This window comes from Parus major, chromosome 2, assembly GCF_001522545.3.
Source record: "Parus major isolate Abel chromosome 2, Parus_major1.1, whole genome shotgun sequence".
NCBI lineage: Eukaryota > Metazoa > Chordata > Aves > Passeriformes > Paridae > Parus > Parus major.
In genome coordinates, this window is record NC_031769.1 from 141,913,665 (window position 1) to 141,927,605 (window position 13,941).

The 13,941-nt window shown below is 42.2% G+C and overlaps 1 protein-coding gene across 4 annotated transcripts in view; it reads right to left on the minus strand.

The window, feature by feature from the left end:
- Positions 1 to 10,877, minus strand: part of ASAP1 (ArfGAP with SH3 domain, ankyrin repeat and PH domain 1) — a 143,580-nt gene extending 132,703 nt beyond the window's left edge. For 2 of the 4 annotated variants that reach the window (XM_015617107.3, XM_015617104.3), the window contains exon 1: positions 10,629 to 10,870. The gene's annotated coding sequence lies outside the window, so the exon portion shown is untranslated. Of the gene's footprint in view, positions 1 to 10,628 lie in introns of all 4 variants that reach the window. The other 2 variants (XM_015617106.3, XM_015617105.3) reach the window with 2 other exon arrangements.
- Positions 10,878 to 13,941: the final 3,064 nt, after the last annotated feature.

Consider the following 13,941-nt stretch of genomic DNA (forward strand, 5'->3'; position numbering starts at 1 on the left):
GAAGGGAAGGGAAGGGAAGGGAAGGGAAGGGAAGGGAAGGGAAGGGAAGGGAAGGGAGAAAAAAGAAAGAAAGAAAGAACAGCTATTTCAAGGGCAATTATCTAAATGAGCTGGAGAAACCTGAGATGACTAAGTCCCCAGTCTCTGGAGAATTTGCTCTGATCTCTTTGATGAATTTTAAAATGGTATTACATTCTAGGCTTTAATAACATAGCCTTTCTCCTCTTCTTCTGGCTCTAGGCAACTGTTGTTAAGTCCATTTTTTACAAAAGCCTAAGAAGCACGAGTTAATAAGGCCAAGTCTCTAACCCCAGCACTGCAGATGTGCTGGGTTGCAGAGAGCAGGTGAAATGTGTGCATTACTTTCAGCACCACGCTTGCTGAGGAGGGCCTTTTCATCCGTCCTGCTATGAGTCTGTTTCACTTTCAGTTCACCAAATTAATTGAAGGGGGAAAAAAGTTTTCAGTATCTCTAGCACAATCAGTGACAATTTATGCAGCTTTAGTTTCCCTCATCTGATGTATTAATGAACCGAGTCTGGATCTTGACAAAACAAGAGACATCTCTGATTCAACAGACCACCAGCACCAGTGGGAAATGTCGGTTCCCATCACTGGTTTACAGTTTTAAGTCGGTTTCTTTGGTGAACAGTTCTTGAAGTGTCAATGTTTTGCTGCTTGTGGTTGGAGCCACAAGCAAATCTGGCAGTTAAATACCAAGTCAAGGGTAGATTTAGAGGGCCTTAGTCCCTGGGGAAATTCTAAAGCCTGAGTCACAGCCCATATGTGTCTTTAGCCAACATCTGAAGGGCTGGACACTTAGAACTGGGTTTATAGGAGAAAACACAGTAAGAAGGAGGCACCTAAACCACCTAACAGGGAACATGAGAGGTGCAGCTGGCCTTTGAGCACAATCTTAGAGAACTCAGGGATGTCAGTCTTTGCAGCAGACCTGTGATCATGAATCTGCCCCTGAACGTGGGAACTGAAGTCAGCCCTTCTTATCTTGTAAAAATGCAATACCCCTGCAACACTTGAGCAGTTTGTGGCATTGTGTAGCAGGAAGGTTCTGTGTTCATCCCCCTCCCCACCCTGCCCGAGTGGGACCAGAATTTCCAGCCAGAGTCTGTCCTCTCCCACAAGCCCGTAAGATCACTCTGCAAGGCCTAGAAATTTTTAATAGCTGAAAAACAATCAAGTTAAATCTTCCTTTGAGAAAAACAAAACCAACACCACAGAACCCTGTGAATATATCTCAGATTTTTTTTCCAGGGAACATCTGATCCAATTTAATTCAGTAAGTCCCTTTCCAGCCATTAATCTCCAGCCAAATTTTGTTTTTCATTTTATTGAACATTATGATTTACTGCACAGCTCTCTGTTCATTATTACTTAGAGAAGCAGTTGTTCAGATCCTCTTGATCTCCTGATCAGGAAAATACTATGCAGATGTGAACAGAAGTAAGAATATTATTCCTGTAAGAGAACTCTTCCCCAATTAAACATAGTGTCTGTGAGGGAAGTTCTTACCTTGCAAATAGTTTCTGCTTCTAATAAAGACCTAACAACACAAATGAGGTCAGCTTTCCTTACACTGGGTCTACTGTTTGCTGCAAAAACAGTGCTGTAACTGACACAATTAATATTGCACAAATATCCTGGGAGGGTTTAAAAATGTTGAAATCCCACATACATATCCTTCAGTATTTAGAAGAACCTGATCTGCCCAGCACATTCCAGAATGAACCTGCTTCCTTTCTGGGAAAAAAAATATCTTGTTTGTTTCTGCCATGCACAAGAAAGGACAAAGCAGAAACCTATTTTCTCATGATAACTACTGTTGAAACCAGAGGGTGTTGTCAGTGTTCACACAGATGCTGCCTGGTCATTGTGGTGTTCCTCCTCCCTTGCATTCTATCTGTGGGAACCAGAGCAAAACCTGCTGCAGTTTGCTCCTGGAGTGGGAGCTGGCTGGTATTGCTCAGTTCTGGTGTTCATGATCAGCACTTGTCTCCTGCCAAACCTGGTAAACTCATAGATGCTGCAGACGGCTGGAGGTGCTAAAGAACAAAAGCTCAAACCTGGCCTTTCTGGGCATCCCTGTTTCTCTCCCATCTAAGTTCCCATTCTGAAGGGAGCCTAGTGCCCTTCTGCAAAACTCAAATTGACTATCTCCAACAGCCTGACCCACCTGATGATTTCTATTCAGAACAGGCCTTGAATCATAAAAACAGATGTTCTGCAGCTCAGAGCAGAGTTACATTGTCCTGCACCGGGATACTTGAGAGGAAGCACTGAACTCTTGTCTAGCAAAACCCTTGCTAGACTAAAATAATAGACCTCACTTTCAAAAGGATGTTGAAATAATCTAATCCAATCTATTTTAATTGGTTATGAGCTAAAGTTCTAAATTCCAGGCAACCATCTCTTGAAAATTACTAATTAAGATTTTACCTTCAATGGCCAGCTTTAGCAAACAGGGTCCTCTCAAGACATTGCCAATGCACTAGCAGCCAGCACTAGTATTGAAGCAAAACTGATGTCAGGACATTATTATCTCCAGGAAACACTTCTTGCATTAATATGGTGGTTTAATGGCTTGTGATATTTATTGCAAGGAGCAAAACTGAACTGTTATTGTTCCTAAAACCACATTGGCACACACAGGTTTGCATTAATTTATACCAAGATCCAAGAGGATTTGAGAACTCTGAAACCCCCTATGGGCAGCCTGGAGTGGCAAATGCTGTGGAAGCTTTTCTCCTGGGTTCCAGTGAGCACATCATTACACTCCTGTGGAAATTCTCTTTCAGCCTCACAGCAGCTGTGGCTTTTCCCTTTGGGAGGAGGTAGTTAGAGGTTTCAAATAGTACTTTTTTCCTTCTAGCAATCTGCCTATTTTTACAAAATGTGCAGGAGCTCTTGAGACCTCTGTTTCTCCATCTGTCTTGGCTGAAGGGGGGTCCAAGTCTTGGGGTGTCACATACACACACAATGCAATTGCCTCAGTGTCATTTGTAGACAGGCTACAGACACTGCAGAGTTCTCAGTGACACATTATTTAAACCCTATTCAAATAATATGGATCCCTGTGATACAAGTTACTTTTTTTCCCCAGGATGTAAATCACATCCTGGATAAGGGTCCCTTAAATGGGACGGTGTCTTTCAGCACCAGTATCATCGAAAAGTGTTCTCTAAGATACCCTGTTTTCCTTAGGATCAGGCTAAACCTGGTCTTACTGATTAAGGTTGTGTTCCTTCTTATGCCTCGTCTGTCTAATGGTGTAAATGTAGGGTAGGAGTTTACCTGTAAGTCTAACCCTCTTATTCAAGCTGTAGCTCTTGCAGTCCTTTGCTTAGGACACTGCTGATGTGACTCACAGAACATAGGCCTATTTCAGACCCCAGAGCTGAGCAGGAGATACGTGTCAGCCACTTGTGGCTGTTTGGGAAACCAAAGTCTCTTAAAATGGGCAGAAGTAGTGTCAGAAATGATCCTTGAGGGAAGGATGTTTCTCACTGAAGAGGAACCTTACAGCCAGGCTGTCCTCTGTGCTCGAAGGCAATGGAGGGGACAAAGTGTAGGAGTTTATGAAATACCTTGTGCAGACATGTATATACCACCCTGTAGGGGAAACAGCCTAATTACTGCTCTGAGCTTCCAAGGAACTCTGAGAAGAAAAGCATAAATCTCAGCCATCAAGAGACTTCTGTAATTCAGACCAGGTGTCAGGTAGGCTGTTGTACAGCTCCAGCACAACATGACTTACAATCACCTTTTTATCCTTGTTCCTCTGCTACTGATGCACTTTAAGTCTAATATTCTCAATAGTAAGGAAATTTGTTTCCACTGAGCCAAATCCCATTTGTCTAGGTAGTGAGAATAAATACCAGCTGTAGATCATCTTGGATTTTTAACCCCATCCTGGTCAACACAGAAATATGACAGATCATTCTCTACCATAGTTCAGAAACAGAAAATAAAAATGATGAAGTTTAAATGACCTGTGAGATCTGAGATTACGGCTAAAACCAATCTTACCATTGATTAAATCTGGAATCAGATGCATTTAGGACACATCAGAATTATACCCTGCTGGCTGATCATAATTCAAAAGCTCTGTACTTAATGTAGAATTATGGTACCCATTAGTTTTAAATACCTTAATTATTTTTAAATATCTTTAGAAATTATTCTACTGAGGTAGAGATCCTCTTTGTTCATGCATATAGAAAACAACTGAATTGTAGGAATTTCTGATCCTGACAAGCTTTGCTAAGTACTCAGCTACTAATTATGAACAGGAATAAAAGGACACCTGCTGAAATAATTATTAAAGGATGTACAACTACAACCTGCCTCTTATCTGATGGATGGAGCCAGTAGAGCTCCTACATCAGTAGAGAATGCAGACTTACACATTTTGTGACAAATATGCTATGTAAATAATTGCATCAGTAGGCATATTAATTTGTGTGAATACTGAACTGCGTGGATTTTAATGCAGAAGGAAAGTAGCAATATAGTTCCATGCTAAATTAAATAAATAAATCACTAGAGTTACACAGTGCTGGCATAGATCTTATTTACTCACAAATTAATCTGGAATATTTCTACAAAATTCAGTGTATAGCACGACTACAAATCAGGTAGGAAACTAGGATTGTACCCTCACTTTCAGTAATGATTTAATAACTACATAAATTCAGGACAAAATTCCTTCCATAGCTTTGCCTACCCATTTCTGTCTAACAATCTCTTGTATCTATAAGAGCCTTTTTAAAATGGACGCCTAAAATGTGTATTACTTTAAGTAGGAAAAAGTCTACAAAGCATGTTGCAACTATCTGCAGGACAAGTCCATCCTAAGCATGAGCTCTGAAAGCTCAGAAAATCCTCCAGATGAGATCCAGGAACACTGGGGCCATTATCTGTGGAAATACCACTACCTGTCCTCCCTGTTCAACTCTTGCACCTTTCATGTGTCACCCACTGCTGAAGACAAGATCCTGAAGTCTTGGCTTGTATGATTTTATACACTCTGCTAAGGGCTTGGTGTTAGGTTGAATCCAGATACTACAAGGCTTGTCCTAGTGCCTGAAATGTCCTGCTGCCTCCCTGGCTGGCAGGTCTGGCCAGGACAAAATTGCTCTCTGTGCACTTGGCCAGCTGCTATAAAAAGGACATGAAGCCGTGCCAGGCTTGGCAGGAGACATCTCCCTCTCCTTGCCCCAGTAGTTCTGGGGAGAACATCAACCATGTGCTCTGCATTTCCCACGCACATATCCCTTCTGCCTGCTGCAGAGATGAACAAAAGGAAAGTGGGAGCCAGCCATGCTTCTCCTGCTTCTGGTCTGGGTAGTGCCATGCAGTGACATGCCCATGGTCACATCATAATTCAGAGACAGAAGGAGCAAACCCAGGGGTGTTGTTCAGCCACGGACTAAGAGCTGATTTTTCTCACCAGATCGGAGAACAGATATGGAGGAATGTGTGGGGTTGCAGGTCCTCCCAGGACCTGGGAGCACAGCTCAATTTCTAATTGGAATCCAATCCCATCTCTGTGCCACCAGGCTACAGCTTCCATCACTGTAGCCATGAGAGAAGACTTGGCAAGGCCTTATTTACCCTTTCTCCAATTTAGTTTAACTTTTCAGCCTTAAGGCCACACTCCAAAAGCCATTTGCTTTCCTAGATCAGAGGCCATTCTGACAGTTGTACAGATACAGTATTTTTATCTGTTGAATGACAAGTGAGGCTTGTAGTTGGGTGAAGAAGACTAGTTGCACTTGTTATTTTTCACAATGAACACTTAGGAGCACAGTATATCTGTAGCTAAGGAGAGGCTCTCTTAACCATGGACTGAGGATGCACTGGATCAGATGGCAATTAAAAGCCCATGGCCTTAGGGAGTCACAGACTACTTGCAGAATGTCTCAAAGACATCTTCTCCCATGGGGAAACGCTGCAGTCTTCAGTTTTAGTGGCTTCCTTAAGCCCCAGACTCTCTAAAACTGGATGTTTGCATAGCCCCACAGCTCTAGGATAACAAGTGCTGAGGCACCATGCAGGCGTTGGGATCTTTACCCCTGCAAGCACAACTACTCATCTTGTTTGCACACTTCCTTTCTCCAGGCTTTCCTCTCTGTCCAACAAATTCAGGTTTGAGGGATGGAAGAATTCTAATGAAGCATTTTACCACCACAAACAGGGTTGCTCCTTGCCATGCCCTGCAGAGCCTGGCTCTTTAGTGCCACAGTGCCTGCCTCACCCCTTCCCCCAAGGATCATGCAGCACTCTCAGCTTCACAGCAAATCTTATCCAATTTGTTATTTTTTCCTCTGTCTTTATTTATGAAAGTGGCGTGCCAAAATACTGTGTCCCCCACACTGCCACCCTTTTCTCTTTGTTTTGTTTCCTGTCGGGTGTTTTGTTCTGACACACCAAGTAAAGACACAAAACATGAGGTGGGAACATCTGGCCCTGGCTGTAAAGCATTGTCAAGAAAAAGAAGTTCCTAGATACCGAATCAGCTTTTTGTCCCCTCTTCATGGGACCTTGCTGAGGGATGTTCAGGGCTTGCTGCCGCAGCCCCAGGGCGGCCAGCAGTCCCCAGCCGGGACTTCGCTCTCTCCAACACAATTACAGTCTGCAAATGTTTAAAGGCAGTTTCTTTTGAGTGAGCCACATGCTTCAAATTGTTATGTGGTTAACCACTGAGAACAAACCCCCACACAAATACCTAAGGATCAACTTGCTCAAGCCAGGGTGGTAGCAGTGGGGGCAGAAGAGGAGAGGGAAGACTTCCTCATTTTTATTTTTATTTTTTTTATAAGAAGAAAATAGAGTTATCTTATGACTTTCCTAAAGTGCCAGCAGCCGCCGTGTCACAGTGCGTGCTGGGTGACGGCATTTGCACATTTGTTTGCTGATGAAAGGAGCCTTGTACAGCAGCTGTATCCACACACACCACGGGCCCCATCCTCTGCTGGTGTAAATCAGCTCCTCTGGTGCACAGGAACTGGAAATGCAGCCCCCTCTCCCTGCGTGATGTGCAAGTGCCAAGCTGGGGGAAGACTTCTGCGCTTTGACATTGTCCTATCCCATGTCCCTTAACTCTTATAAAAGCTGAATGCTTTTCTGCTGACTCACAGAGACAGATGGATTTTGTTAATTCCAGTCGAGATAGAGGACGATGCACTAAAACTAAAAGCATCACTTAGTGGGACTGAACACAGCTTTGGGGTTCAGGGGGGGACTGAGCAAGGATCACCTCTCACCCTTTTCAGCAGGATGGAGCTTAGCTCCTGGGTGCCACATGGCACAGGGATGTGTGAGCTAGGCTGAGGCTGCTGCTAATCAGTGTATGAAATAATGACCCAGGCTGTCATTCCATCCCCCTCCTTGTGCCCTCTGGAGCTTTGCAGATCCCCAAAGCCCAAGAAAGAGACTCGGAGCCAACAGCAATAGAAAAAGAAACACCCCAAAACAAGCACCAAACTCAAATCCCCTTAGTAATTCCATTGCATCTGCTTAAATCTTCTTAAGTTACAGAGGATTACAGTGAAGTAAATTAACTTCCCTTTGCTTGTGTTTCCTTGTATTTTTCAAGTCTATGAAACTGTTGAGGAGCAAATTGTCTTACAAACTCATGGAGAGTTTCCAATCATGACTGGCAGAGCTGTTCATGTAGTGTATCTGAGAGTGGACCCAAATGGAGATAGAGATAATTATTTTGCCATTGACCAACTTTAAGATCCATCTTAACTTTATTTTCATTTCTAAAATGGCAAATTAAGGGGTCACAGCATGGCTAGGACAGTCTTGAGGGGGAAGATGCAATCCAAACGTGATCTGCTTTCTTAGGTGTGAAACAAGAATTCTCTGCTTTTTGAGGAAAACTGCATGAAGAGGAAGGGTTAAAAATTTTTGGATGTGGGGGACATTTTTGGTGAAAGTGGTTTAATTCCTCTGGTCCATTTATCATTTGAGCAGTGAAACATCACTCTGCTTATGAAGTTAGCTCTGCAGGACTCTGTACCTGTCAAAATTGTTTATCCATACTTGCCAACAATAGCAAGAAAGGCAGGAGGACTGGCAGTCGTGATGGTGAGTGAGTTGGACACATGGAGTGAGGGCACATGAGTCGAACCCCCTCACTGATGCAGAAAAGTAAAATGTGTGAGGGAAAGAACATTAAAGCAAGAAGTGTCTTATCTTAGAGTTTAATGGTGCAGTTCGTTACAATAAAAGTAGAATTTACAGATTTTCTTCATGGGCAACTGAGTAGGTAGATCCTGCTCTCCAGTTAGTCCTCATGCTCCCGAAGGTTCAGGAGTAAATGCCAGCAGAAGCAGCTACTGGGGGGCATTAGCACACTGATATTATTGAATGTGGGATTTGGAATATTGCACTTGGACAATTGAAAACTAGTGTGATAATCACTTATTAAGGAATTAGCAAGGAACTATTTCTTAGTATTGTAATATGAAAATTTATTAAAAAATATCATTCTAAATACAACAGAGCCTTAATCCTATATGAGGGCTATTAGGAAAAAAAAAAAAAAAAAAAAAAAAGGAGAGGGGCGGGTAGAGAATTCAGGTTTATAAAAAGAAACCCGTACACAATGAGCTGAAGGTTGTGCTTCTGCACTTCCTGCTCTGGGTGTGAGCAGAAGAGGAAATTCCAAAATACCACCAAAAGAACTATTCCCACAGCATTTCCAACCTGGCTGAGACCAGAAAAGTTCTGACAGTCCTGCAAAAAGGGCCCAAAAGTTCCACAACTGACCCAGTCTCAAGGATATTGTTCATAGGAGGGCCAACAAAATTTCTAAAGCTAGGAGATTTGGGTAGACTTAGATGAGTCTTCATATTTCCCCTCATCTGTATTTTTTGCATTTTGTGGATCATTGATGACATTTGACCCTTCTGCTATCTTTGAGAGGAGCACATTTCTGCTACAGCCAGTTTGATCACATCCACAACCACAGACCATCAAACTGCATCGTAACTGCAAGGCAGGACACCATGGTCCAGTCTAATTCAGGTGAGGGGTTCCTTGGCTCTCCTGTCTTTTTTTTTTGACAGTCAACCCACTAGAATGAGAGTACATCCTACATACACAGCAAGAACTGACCTTTCAATGCATAAAATGCCACCATATCAATACACATTGACCACTGTTGTCCCATGTCAATAATTAAAACTGAATTCCTGGAGATTCCCAGGCAGACATTAGTTTGGTCTGGCTCCTCCAGAAAACTGTCCACTTTTACCAAACAAAACCTTGAAGATGAGCAGTGGGATCATGTTCAAAGGGTTGTACAGATAGCTGGCACACCAGGCAGTTAGTTTAAAACCTCTGATCTTGGCAAAGAACTTGGAAAATGGCTCTTTTTCTTTATTGGTATAAGAAGAAAAGTATTTTGTCCTACTAACCCCCCCAAAAAAATTTAAATATCAAAGTCTCTTGTTTGACATGCAGTGCTGTACACTAGAATTCAGGATTTGTTCAATAGTCTAAGAAAAACAGTAAAATTACTATAAAAAAGTAAAATTGCTATAAAAAACTGGCTTTGCTAAAGATGTTTCTCTACATCTACACAATTCCTGAAACAAGTTTTTCCCCTACAATTAGAGAATCAAATCCCTGGACTGGCTCCAATGAGCAGCTTAGGAATGTTCAGCACAACCACAGCCTCCAGCCATGGGACAGAACAAAAGTTGCAACATGATGGTGCTTTATCTTCCACAACTTATTCCAGCAAAAACTTCCATGGATGCCAATAATGAAATCTGTTTCAGAGTCCTGAAAGGAAGATTTTTTTTTTTCCTTTTCTAATTCTGAGTTACTCATTTTAAGACTGGTCAATTCATTGCATTTGTGTCTGTGGTTTAGCTAAAACCACCTAAGGCTGATAATGTCATCATGAACTCTCACATCCAAAAACGAAGCTAAAACCTTAGCTAAGCCCCATGTCTGAATGCAGCTTTCCTGCTCATTCAGAGCAGCAGAGCACTCAGCATTTTCCCTCCAACAACAGAAAGCCCCTTTCTGGCCTCCCAGAACTGCAGCACGGAATACACTGTCACTCCTACTGCAAACTTATTTAAGAGACAATAGGGCAAATAGTTGGCACACGGATTCTTCTTAAAACTTAAATCTAGATCCACAATAAAATGTAAAAGGCCAAGAAGACATGCAAAGACAATCAGAAAATGCTCGGTTTTCTTTTAAAATTAATTTTTGCAGAGTGAGACATTGAAATTTACAATGGGGGCCCCATTCTGCAAGTGCTTTCTTACATGAGCTCTTTTTAAAGTCACTGAGGTTGTTTACGTGAGTAGAAGTTTCTTACATGAGAAAGGACTCACAGAATCCGGCCTTACACATTTTTGCTGCGAAGTTCACCTAGACATGGGCTGTGGAGCAGTGTGTGCATTTTCAGGAACTAAGAAATGGACTTCGGTTGTTCTTTTTGGGAGAAGTTCTGAGTTCAGCTTCACCCATCTGCTTTTCGCAGTTTTCTCGGCAGCCACATGGAAAGGACGGGCTCAGCCTTTGTCCCTGTCTGAGCTGCTCCGCACCAGCCACGCTCAGCCCGACGCGCTGTAACTCACCAGGACGTGTGCAGACTGAATTCCCATTCCAGATTTGCTCCTCAAGCCTAAGGCCATTATTCCATCTCAGACTAAAACATATTCTCCCATGGGCAGCTGAAAAACAGCATGTTTCTTCAGGTTTTTTTTTTTAGCCACAAAATGATAAAATATTGTGAAATAAAATAATAATAATAAAAAGGAAATCCAATGTACGGCAATCCTCAGAGTTCTGGAGCCTAAGAGTGTTGATCAGCATCCATAAATGTCCTGACCGGTGAGGAGACACAGGCACTACAACTGGAAAGAGCAGGAAGGAAAACCTACCATGTGAGCAAAGTTAAAAAAAAAAGAAAAGAAAAAAAAAAAAAAAAAAGCGGGGGGTGGGGTAGGGGGAAGAGAGAGAGAGAAAAAGGTCTGCTCAGTGGACAGCACTTGGGCTGATAGCAGGGATTTCAGGAAATCCAAACACTCAGACAGGAAATCTGAACACTGGATAAACATGCCATAATCTCCACAGATAGAGTTAACGTGCAGCGTCCCTGTTAACCCATTGCCTGCCCGGGGCCGAGCCTGAAACCAGATCTGCTCTGACACGCCTGGAAACACAAACTGCCCGGGGGGCTCCACAGCCTCAGCGCTGGGAAGTCTGAGCAGCAGCCCTGCATTCAGCCCTGCCCTCGCCTTTTTAGACTCCACTGATTGCTACACAGTGCTGCTTTGGTGAAAAGGTTCCTAATTTTCCTCCTCTGAGAAGGAGATGCACCCTGAGCCCTGCAGCAGCCTGCCCGAAGTTCTGTGTGCTGCTGCCTGGATACCTGGTGGTCCTGAGCTAGTTTTACTTGGTTCTTTTTCCACTTCTCTTTTGCTGTAACACAGGATTTATATGGCTGTCTGTGGGATATTTCCCATATATTGTGGGATATTTGATGGCTCACTCCAGGCTGCTACAGTGGGGACCCCTTGCTTACTGCCCTAGAAATTATAGGGACGGGCTGCTAAACTCAGCCGGGGTGTTTGGAGACTCCCTTTATGCCATTTTGTCAGGGAATCTAGTTCCATGGCAGACGGGCTGGAACTAGATAACCTCTAAGGACCCCTCCAACCCAAACTATCATCAGATTCTATGAATTGAGGAACAAACTCTGCAGTCCCTAGCAAAATTAAGATGAAGCCTGTTTGGTTGGTTATTTTCAGAATATATACTTTGTGTCTTGTGGTTCACTCATCATAAAAATATCACCATTAGGCTTCTTAATTTATTTCTTTTATATGATCTGCCTTGGTTACACTATTAATGTAAAGCTCTTAGCTAGTTACAAAGGCAAGGAGAATCAATAATACTGCATAGAGCTGACCCTTTGCTCCCATAGGTGTAACTAATAAAGTGAAGTTCACCTGAGAGCTGCCAAATTTAAATTCATAGTATTACAAGTACGCACACACAATTAAGCCCCTACATGTTTGGAGAATGGGGACTTCGCTATGTTTTCTGGAGGAAGACAACTGCAGCCTTCTCTGCTTTCCAGAGGTTATGGACTCCTAAGGCAAGGGCCCACTTCCAAAAACTCTTCCTCTCTCTGAAAATTTACTTTTTGGGACAGTCCTGCCTAAACCATGTTAAGAAAAAAAACATCATGTGTTTAGATTTTCTGATTCTCCTAAGACTTCATAGAAATAGTAATAATAATTAAAAAAAAAAAAAAATAAAAATTAGTACCTTGAATTTCACTTGCTGGTGGAAGTAATGACACAGAGGTAATAGCCACTGGCTGGTCCCCTCACTTAAGGCATTGGCAATTATCTCATCTGAAATGGCCTAATGTGAGTCCCACATGCCATATTAACCTGTATCATTATATTAAGTTTCCTGCTAGGAACAAAATAGGAGCACTATAGAAAAAGGCTTCCTTCAGCACCTTCTACTACTTGCAGTGTGTTTCTGTTTATTATTTCAAAGACAGAAGCTCTGGCAAACCAGCATTGGTTACAGCATTCCCTGGAAATGGCCAGGCTTGGACATCATGCCTGGACTGTGGAGTTGGGTTGTATTGAGTGTAGGGAATGGCAGCAGAACTGGGGTGGAAAATGGGGCTTTGGGGGCATCCCTTTGTCAGGAACTCACATCTAGTCTCCAACCTAATTCTGACTCAGGAAATATCTTTCAAGTTGAGTCCTCATGTTCGCAGTTGTTCCCTTATTGCTTTTTGGAAAGTGTGAGGCTGGTGATGGGGGTCAGTCCCCATGAGTGTGGCTGGAGCACTGGTGGCTGCATCTGTGCAAAGAGCTGGTAGAACAAATACTTTATTCTAGAGGCATGAAGTCATCTGCTTGCCCAGCACGTGCTGCATGAAACAAGGACCAAATGGTTGCTTGATGATGTCAGGAGGGAGCTGGTGGAAAAACAGGGAAAAATTAAAACATGTCAAGGTTGAATTTTTTTTCTTTTTTTTTCTTGTTCCATGTGCTTTGCCAGTGAGCTATTTCAGTTATTCACTTTTTTCCCGTAGAAGTTCTTCTGTTGTCATAATATTTTTCACCTTCTCTTTTCTTGTATTTTTTCCTTAGTGCCACTCTTTGCAGTAGCAAAAGGAAAGCAAAAAATAGAGAAAAGGTAAAAAGTGCAGCCATTTCAGTATAACTGGAAAGAAATTTTAAAAAAGAGAGAAAATAGGCATAAAACTTCAAAATATGCATTTTGACCAAAAAAAAGTCTTTTAAGATTGAGAGACTTTTCATTTGAAAATGTTCAAGCAGCTCTAGGAAAAAAAAAAAGGAGCTGGGGGAAGTGGGATATAATTTATTACCACTAACATCTGCTGTAAATCAGTTAGAGGTAGGCAAACATTCCCTACCAGGGCAGAGTTAGGTCAAGGTGAGAGGGGATAAAGCAATAATTGAAAAGACCAGTGTCCTCCTTCTACCTTCAATAGTCTGTAAGCAGAAGAGCAAGTGCTGCAAAGTGAGATTCTGTCTAGAAAAAAATTCAAAAACGGGGGAGGGGGCGGGGGTTGGAAGGAATAATTTCTATTCAATGGAAAACTATCAGTTTATAATACATCTCCAACAATTTCCAGAAGGAACCATAAAAATATATATATATACACTTTTCTGGTTTTCTAGTTTAAAAATAAGTACAAAAAATGTTTGTGCATATTGTGAAATAATTTTATGAGATATTTGTTTTGAAAAACCCTACAAAAAGACGTTATTGTCCACCTTGAGATAAAGGGAGAACAGGGACAGCATGGTAGGTAAAATAATGAAGCTGACAATAATAAACTTTACAGAAACATTCCAGCAGAAATCAGGAAGAAAGACATTTTCAAACTCA